The sequence below is a fragment of the Protopterus annectens genome, chromosome 5.part1, assembly GCF_019279795.1.
Source record: "Protopterus annectens isolate FY-2018-M chromosome 5.part1, PAN1.0, whole genome shotgun sequence".
Classification (NCBI taxonomy): Eukaryota; Metazoa; Chordata; order Ceratodontiformes; family Protopteridae; genus Protopterus; species Protopterus annectens.
This window is the reverse complement of record NC_056736.1, coordinates 526566311-526575863: the sequence shown is the minus strand read 5'-3', so window position 1 is coordinate 526575863 and position 9553 is coordinate 526566311. Positions and strand designations below refer to the sequence as shown.

Here is a 9553-nt window from a genome sequence, read left to right as displayed (position 1 = left end):
CCCATATGTGGTACAGGAACTGCTGCCCCCCCACTACCTCCACAATGTCAGTTGTTACTAATGCACCTGCTTAAAGCATTATGGACTTGTGATGGGAGGAGCAGATGTGACAGCAGCTCCCAATGGACATTATACCACCTTTCTTTATATAACAATAATGAAGGGTGTGACTGAATGACTGACTAGAAGAAGGTGGGGTTTGCTACTGCACACCTTTTGGGGTTTAAGGTAAGTTTTATCAAACAGAGTACATGGCTATGATTTTTACCTGTAACTGCAGATGAGGGGCTCTCTACAGAAAGCAACTTATCCTCTTGTTTTCTCGTGTTATAAAGTCACTATCTAGTTTTGCAGGACTAATGTGCATTTGCAGAGTCAAAATTATTTCTTTGAAGCAACTTGGAATACTTTAATGTGTGGCTACTCTCTGCATGGAAGCTGACAGAGCTGGGATACAATACATGGCCATCATTTGTCAGAAACATCTGAAGTGCATAGAGAAGTAGCTATAACCACTGAGTGGGGTTTGGAGCTGTCTGTTGAAAGAAACATTCTTCAGTTCAAACAGTCTCAATCTGGCTTTCAGGACTAGTGTGTATTTGTGTGAAGTAAGACAGAATACTGAACTGGACATCTGATATACACAGACAAAGTAGCTATAATTGTTAGGGCTGTCTGTAAAGGAAAATGACTAGCTGCTAACTGTTGCTTTTGCTTTGCAGGACTAATGTGAAACATGCAAAGAAACGTGGAATACTTTTAATGTATGACAGCTGTTTGTGTGAACTTCATTACATGGCACCCTCTTCTATCACAATCAGACATCTGAACTGTACACAGAAATGGATATAGCTACCTATTGGTGGTTGGGGCTTTCTGGATGAAACTAAATGATCTTTTTTGTGATTTGCTCACTTTAAGTTTTCTGTCAGTGCAATAAGGCATAAAATGTGTTGCAGATCATCAAGACCCTCTCAGCTTCTGTGACTTGTGGCCCCCATGCAGTAAGGTTGTATACGTTTATTTTAACACAGGTTTAATGGAAGTGTATGCCCTGAGCCCTACCTAGTCTAAAACCAGCCCTACTCAGAGGTATACATAGAAGGTCTCTGTAGCTTGTTCTGGGGAGCTGGGGATGCTTAATCATATTTTATCTTAGTGAAAGTGCTTATTTGTTCATATAACTTGTCATTAAATTTTGTCATTGTTTTTCCTGGTATATATTTGTTTCATTTTTTAGCTGGGATTCATGTAATATTACTTTACAACTCTATTTCTTTAAGTTTCTTCCCAGAGCTCAGAGGTCACTATTCTTGTGATGGGATAGGGACAGTGTGGTCATTTTTTTAACTTTCTGCACAAACTTCAGAAGGGCACATAAAGGGTACAGTATACCATCTAAAAGTAACAACATGGAAACATTATTGTAATTATGTTTTTTTTTAATTTTCCTCACAATCAAACATCAGATGCATATACAAATGCCTGTCTTTTGTGTGAGAGTAAAGAATCATCCCTTTTATGTATGGTTAACAGCAAATATGTTTTATTTGTTTTTCAGTTGTGTACAAGTCTGACATTAGAGGGGTACACAGAATGGGTTCCTATCATGTCGTCAAACATTTAGATGGTCGAACGCCTAAACGTCGACACCTAAATGTTGAATGCTGAAAAGCACAAATGGCCAATTACACAAATTTTTTCCCAGGGAAAAAATTAACTTGGACATCATTGGGGATTTGCCCTTTTCCCCGATGTAGAGCAATCTTGGAGTTGGTATATTTAGTTGGGGGTGGGGGTGGGGATCACAGCCACCCATGTCAAGGGGGGGTTGGGGACGAAGCTTCCCACTTGGTTAGGGTTTTAAAGTTTGTTTTTTCTTTGTTTTTCTTTTTTGGTCAAGCAAATTTTTTCACGGGTAAAAAAGTTTACGTAATTGGCTGTTTGCTGTTTTTAGCATTTGATATTTAGGTGTCGACATTTAGGCATTCAATAATCTAAATGTTCGACATTGTAATATAGACGCCACAGAACAGAAACTGTCAGTCGTTTATTGGAAGGCGTGAGGAGCCATGCTGTGTATATATATATATATATATATATATATATATATATATATATATATATATATATATATGCGTGTCTGTGTTTGTTTGTGTGTGTGTGTGTGTGTGTGTGTGTGTGTGTGTGTGTGTGTGTGTATATATATATATATATATATATAGATATATATATATATATACATATATAATCAGCACCTTCAAATATATAATTTTGGCCATTTGTCCCTTCATTTTCATCCCAATTTAATACCAGACAGGGATACACAGAAAGTGACTGTGTTTTTTAAGGTGGTATAGGGAGTGAAGTAATATTTTGAGATAGAATTTATGTATCACCACGTACATTTGTCTTCTGTTTATTGTACACTATTTGGTTAACTTTGAGCATTAACTGTTGGATACAACTCATTTCCTCCTTAAATAAAAGTTTGATTGATTTTCTTTCCTTATCAATGATTTTTTGTTTATACCTTCATTGAATCAAAAGGTTAGAAACAAAGCACTAAAACACACCTCAGAGTATCTATAAGTCTATGCTTTCTGGGTGTCTAGAGGCCACTTGACCTCCAGCTTAATTTAGTTACTGCAGTGTAGTTTGGGTGAGTTAGGAAGTATTAAAATGATTTTGGGAAACCATGGCTGAAGAACAAGACTGAGGGCAGATTTCAATAAACCCTACATGGCTCGCTGTAACCATAGATGTGTCGTGATAGTGCACCAATCTGTATTCAGTAAGTGGTGTGTGTTTCTATGTCTGAGTGTGTGTGTGTAGTCAGAAGAGCATCAGTGCAGGTCCTACTGCCCACACTCAAGTAGCATTCTGAAGATACTTTTACACTGCTACATGACTCTACAGCAATTTCATACAGCCCTCCCAACATGCTCTTCTCAGCAAACACTGCTGATGTCATCCTCTATAAAGTGCAGTACGACAGTGCTGAAGAAAGATTTGTGTGGTGGTGCTATCACTAAGTACTGTGTTGTTTAGCTTGTGTAATCTAAATAGGTAGGGGTTTCTAATCTCACAGCAGACCCCTTACCCCTTTGTCATGTCTTTGTCAGATAATCAGACAGGAGATTAGATAGTCCAGTGGCACATCATTTCTGTTCTAGTCATGCAGGCTCAGATTCTTCCTTATTCCTCAGTGTGTTGGCAATACCTTCACATCAACATGGGGAAACTCACCATAGAAATTTGTTAGCCTTGGAAACCAGGTTCATCAGTAATTACACTGCTTTATTTCCTCCAGGTCTTAACCTGGAGGTGAATATTAATATGTGAAATTGGTATTGATAAAGTAAATCAGATTTTAATTTTGTTTTCACAGGGGTTTGTCTGATTTGAAGCATGCAGTTAAATATAAAACCTACATATTGACTTTAAATTATAGTCATTGTAGTGTATAAAAATGTGGCCGCAAAAGGAGTTTACAAGCACTTTTAATGGTTCAAAGTCACTTTAAATGAAGAGGGTTTGTGCAGTGTGTATAACTTGTTAACATCATGTGATCCATTATAAATAATGTGCTGTTGGTGTAAAATCTCATCCCCTGAAGGCTTTTTAGCCAAAGTACCAGGAAACACCAGTAAAGTTTGTTTGCACTTTACTTTTGAGAGTCTTTGTTTTTTGTGTGTTTTGTATTCATTAGTGGTTCAAGTTTCAATCTTTGTTTTGATTGGGCAGATACATTTGTCCAGGGGTCTGTTTCTATGTGTCCATGATTGGTGAGAGGTTTGCTGACATGTCAGTCATATTTAAGCAAGTTATTTTGCAGATCTACAGAGTATGTCGATACCCCTATGGGATATACCATCCTCACTAAATGTCCTCTCCAGTGAGCACATCAGCATTGGTTATATCACCACCATTCACCTCCATTAAAATGTAAACTTGTGTCACCATTACATATATACTATCATGTGTGATGATAAAATATATTCACATAGGAGGTGTGAACAGCAGTATGTTCTGTGCTATGTACATATGTGCGTCATGTTATGCTACTGACTTGTCTTAGAAGTGTACATACATTGACAGATCCTATCTTGGGGGCATTACCATATTTATCATGCCTTCTTCCTCTTTCTTCATTCCCATCATTCATATCTGTGCCCAGTTTCATCAGCCCACTTTTCCTGCCTAGTGTACGTTTCCTTGTATTTGCCCTTGCCTTTTACCCCTCATTATCTGATTCAGCAAATAATGTTGATGCGTACACTTCAATCAGTGCACTGTTTTTTATAGTTTCATAGGTAGGTGCTAGGCTATTGGCCCTAGGGCCTATAAAAGCCTAGCCAAATGGTACCCTGGCTTTTGCCACCCAAGAAAATTATTTTCCTGTGCCCCTGTCAAGCAGAGCCACAGAAGTGATCCCCGTGGTGAATTTCCTATCTCCCATCCAATCATCAAGATTTTTCTTGACGAGTGTTAATGAGGAGCTTTGTTTGATATAGATAAGTAGTTTGTTCCAAAGTATGGAAAGTCTCTGGGACAGGAATCTATCCCTCCAGCATGTTCTGTTTATTGTGGTGACAAGGTTTAGGTCCCTAGAGCATGTAGCTCGGAGGGATTGGGATTTCTTTAAGTGGAGCATGTCCAACAGCTCTGGGTTTGACATAGCTTTGTATGTTAGGCAGAGATCGCCTCTGAGTAGGCGATATGTGACAGAGTAAAGCTGAAGTTTTTTGAGACAGTCTGCGTAGGGCATCTGTTTGAGGCTGCTAATCCTCTTTGTGAGGTATTTCTGTGACCTTTCCAGTTGTTGTAGATGTCTTGTGAGGTACATATCAAAAGGGGCATTGTACTCTGTAATAGGTCTAATGAGTGATGAGTAGAGGGGAACAATGACCTCTTTTTTCCTGGATGAGAAACCTTTTGTGATGAGGTGTGCCACGCAGAAGGATTTCCTGACTACTGTGACGATGTGATTATCAAAGGAGAGACTACTGTCCACCTGTGTCCCAAGGTCTCTTATCACACTTTTGGTGTTAAGTAGACCACCTATGTGGTAGTTCATGGGTACAGAGTTTTTATCAAAAGGGATGACAATGCACTTTTTGGCATTGAGCTTGAGGCCATGGCTTTGACACCAGGCATCTGTCTCAGTGAGGCCCTTTTGTAGGATGTCCACATCATTAGGAGGTTTGATTATGGCTCCTAGTTTGCATTCATCTGCGAACTTTGTTAGCCAAAGACTTTCTGTGTTAGCCTGTACTTCAGAGAAGTAGATACCAAATAGGAGAGGACCTAGGACTGAACCCTGTGGTACTGGTACTCCACTTGTCACTGGTCTGAAGTTGGATTTAGAGTCTGCTATTTTCACAGTGTGGGTTCTGCCAGTGAGCCAGTTGGCAACCCATCTTGTGACATAGGGATTTATACCTAGTTTAGTGAGTTTATCTATAATTACAGACTGGGGGATGGTGTTGAAAGCCTTGGCAAGATCTAGATAGGCTGTGTGAACCACCTTACCCTCATCTACAGCTTTGGTGACTGCTTCAAAGAAGTCTATCAGGTTTAGGAGACATGATCTGCCTTTTACAAACCTGAACTGGGTAGTTTCCAGAGTTTGGAGATTACCAATGTCATTGTTTATAAGTTCCATGATGATATGTTCCATAGCCTTGCAGACCAGGCTCGTCAGGCTAATGGGGTGGTAGTTCCTGAGGTGCATGGTGGCTCCCCCTTTGTGGAGTGGGATAACCATTGCTGTGTGCCATTCAGTGTGCACAAAGCCAGAGGTGAGGCTATAACTGAACATGGTACTTAGCTGGGGGGCCAATTCATTCTGTAGTCCATGTAGAACGCAGCCTGAGATGTTGTCAGGTCCCATGGATGCTGCTTTCTTGGCTTTGGAGAGTGTGTTTTTACCTGTGCAGTTGTGATTACAGGAACTTTGCATTCTTCCAGTATAGAGATGGGCCCTTTAGAGGATGAGAGAGGGGTAAAGTTAGCACTGAACCTATCTGCCAGGATGTTGGCAATATCAGTTGGTTCTGTATATTTAGTGCCATCGTGCTGTAACTCAGAGCAGATCTGAGTGTTGCCATTGAGATTCTTGACATAGCTATAGAATGCTTTGTGGTTGTCTTTAGAATCAGTGGCAATTTTGTTTTCGTAACTAGCTTTGGAGGATTTTATGAGGGATCTCAGCATCTTACTGAGACTGACCACGGAGTTTCTCCAATCATGGGATTTTACTCTTTTTTGCAACAGTTTCTTTCTTCTGTTGTAGAGTTTGTTTATATCAGGGGACCACCAGATTGGCTTCCTTTTTTTGGAGGATAGCATCTTGGTTCTGTTAGGGAATGCACAATCCATGCATCTTGTAAGTGCTTATAAAGTGCAATTGTATAGGATTCAGCAGCCATACCTCTATTGTCCGTCAGCATGGGTGTCGTGACGTTTGCCACTTCTATCTTAAGAAGTGTGAAGCTGGCTTTGGAGAAGTTTTTTATGGTGGTTTCCCTGATGGGGGGTGGGGGCTGGGATGTGGATGTCTAGAGTGATTTGCTTGTGGTCGGATCTGACCAACAAGGAATTGACCTCTAGTGTGGAACACTGGTTGCCTATGTTGGTAATGACCAGGTCTAGGATATTGCTGCCCCTGGTGGGGGTGTGGATAAGTTGATCCAAGGCGTTGGAATTTATGAATTCCAGAAAACGTTTACTGTTTTATTACTGCTTTTATTGCCGTATTGTCGCCACTGATAGTGTGGCTGTCCGCGCAATCTCATCAAGCTCGTTTGCTCATACGCAAATTTGAATGGCTTGAATGTTCCCTGTTTCTTTGGTTGTGCTGCTTTGCATGGTTTTGTAGCAGTATCACTGTTGCTGGCCATGAAACCTTGCTTGTATTCATGTAATCCTGATGAGCAGCATGCATGCGATTAGCAGTGCTGCTCATCGCGCTAACACGTAAACTCTGTGTAGGCTTCATGCAAAGCATGCGTGGAGTTTATTGAATTCCCGGGTGAATTTCTTCCTTTTGTCATGATTTATGTTCACACAATCATTGGATGAAAAAGTGGTTTTAAAAAAACTATAACATACAGCTCAGAGCATCTAGAACCCCCAGTTTAAAGTGGTTATTTCTACGACAGTTATTCCAGTGTAGTCTTAGAAAGTTAGGCTATGTGAAGAGGATTCAGGGAAGAAGGCAAAGTTGATGAGCAGAAATTAATTTCTTCTCTTAATGTTGATTTTTGTTCAGGTCATCATTAGATGAAAAAAGTTTTTTTAAAAAATGTAAAATACGCCTCAGAGCATCTAGAGCCCCAGCTAAAAACAGTTGTTTCACACATGGTTAGCTAGAACAGTCTTTCCTAGTTAAAATGTGTTGAATTAATACAAGAAAAACTGAAGAATAAGAAAAACTCTGAGAAAAGGAAGCAAAAAGTAATCTGGACATTGTGGATAGACCAGTGGTGTGTGTGCATGTAGGGGGGGGGGGTGCCGTGGAGCCCTTTCACCTACAACATTAGTTGACCAAAGGCCAGCCCTGCAAATAAGGTCTTTGATGCTGCTCTTTACAAGACATTGCTAGGAAAATTAAAATTTAGAAGGTAGGACCCAGACAGATGAACTGGATTTGGTACTGATTATATCACAGAATGTACAGGGTGAACTTTAGAAAGGAACAGATGGAAAAAAGTGAGTATGAAGTAAAGTGTTATAGGCTTGCTTGATGTATCTGGTACTGTTTAATATATCTGTGTCAGATACAACAGTGGGTTTGAAGAACAAACTTAATTTTTTACCAGTGATGCAAATGGAAGGCAGTCTCAGAAAGAACCTTGGTGACTTGCAATGTGAGTAGAGAAGTAACAGCTAGTAAATAACATAAAAGACACAATATATCCACAACAACCAGCATTTGACCCCAAGCAGGACAGATAAATAGAAGGTAGTCTAATGTGAAATCCAGCTGTGTAGTAGGAAGGTGCTGAGGCAAAGCCAATAAGATTTCTGGGATGCATAACAGATGGAGTAGTTTCCAAAGGTATTGAAGTAATCTTTTTATCGCACTTGGTAATGATGTGTTGCATTTGGACTATGGTGCACTGGGTCTGGCAGGTCATAATTAGGAAAGGATTAAGCTTGACAAAAAGCTTCAATGCATATTTACCAAAAAATATTTAAACAGTTATAGGCTATGCTATAAGAGGAGATAAAGGTCATCATCTTGGCACGTTGCATTATTTTTAAGCTAGACAAAATGGTAGACAGGAATCATAAGGACAGATAAGAGATAACATTAACTAGATGGCAGCTAGATGTTAGATTTTTCAGGATTGACAAGAGGAGCTATGTTACAGCAAAAAAAGATTTTTTTTAATGTGCTAGTTGTACAACATAACTTAGTACAGGGAATCAAAGCTTTGCACATAGCAAGGAAAGGATAGGGCAAAGGTATGGAACAGTAAGCTTTTAAGGGTATACATAAAACAATCAGATGAACTAGATAGGTTGTGGCTCTTCTACCACTGACAGCTTCATATGTTCATACTAAAAATGCAGAGTATCAGCCTCATATGTTTTAGCATCTGTTGCCAAATATAAAAGCATCATACAACCAATCAATTTCTTCAGGCAGTGCTGTAGCTGGTTCATCTACTTCCTATTGTCCATTCCCAATTTAACACCCCAGTTCCCTTAATTTAAACTGTTGCAAGCCAATTGGTTTGCTACACGAAGTGCCTTTCTGTATCAGCATTTCAGTACAGCATTTCAGCATTTCAGTACAGAAATAAAATAAGGAACTCTAGATCTCATCCTCTAATACTTTGTGCCCAGGGTGGCTGCCAGCCCATTCTGTAATCAGTTTGTCTTAAACACTGTGACTCAGACTGTCAATGAATAAAGAATTCCAGTGGAGTATTATAAAAAGGTATCCCAAAAATATCACTGTTAAAATGGTGCATCTTTGAACTGTCCACTCTAACCTGAAGGTCAGGTACTTCTCATACATAAAACATTATCTATAATGACTGCTACTTGCTTGAAAGAGATATAATTGTTACGGTAATGGTTTCTGTGCAACAATAGGTTAAATGTCATTTCAAAACATGCATGCTGATTGGACACCCTAGTTAGAGTGCCCATTGTAAATCGAGCATATCCTGATAAAAAGAAGTCTGGTCATTGAACTACAGTTGAGCTGCCATACTTTCTATTAGGACATGTTGGGGAAAAAAAAGAAATTTGAGAGCTAGTAGTAACCACACAATATGCCATAAAAAACATGGTCCCCAGGAATGGGCATCAGTCTGAACTAGTAAGCACTCTAACTCATGCAGCAATTCCTGTCCCTCACACTTTCCAAAAAAAAAAGACTGAGAGGCAAACTCATATGAGAATGCTCTCTCCCATAGTAGCTCCTTAGCACTCTACTGATTACTGCACAAATGCGCAGACATACGTACCATATGTATGCGCAGTTAATCAATAAAGAATGAAGACCGTGGAAGGGCACTAACTCACCATTATA

At 39.6% G+C, this 9553-nt stretch overlaps 1 protein-coding gene across 1 annotated transcript in view; it reads right to left on the bottom strand.

Annotated features, from left to right (window-relative positions):
- SIDT1 (SID1 transmembrane family member 1) overlaps nt 1-9553 on the bottom strand; it is an 853551-nt gene that overhangs the window by 58320 nt on the left and 785678 nt on the right. The window lies entirely within an intron of this gene.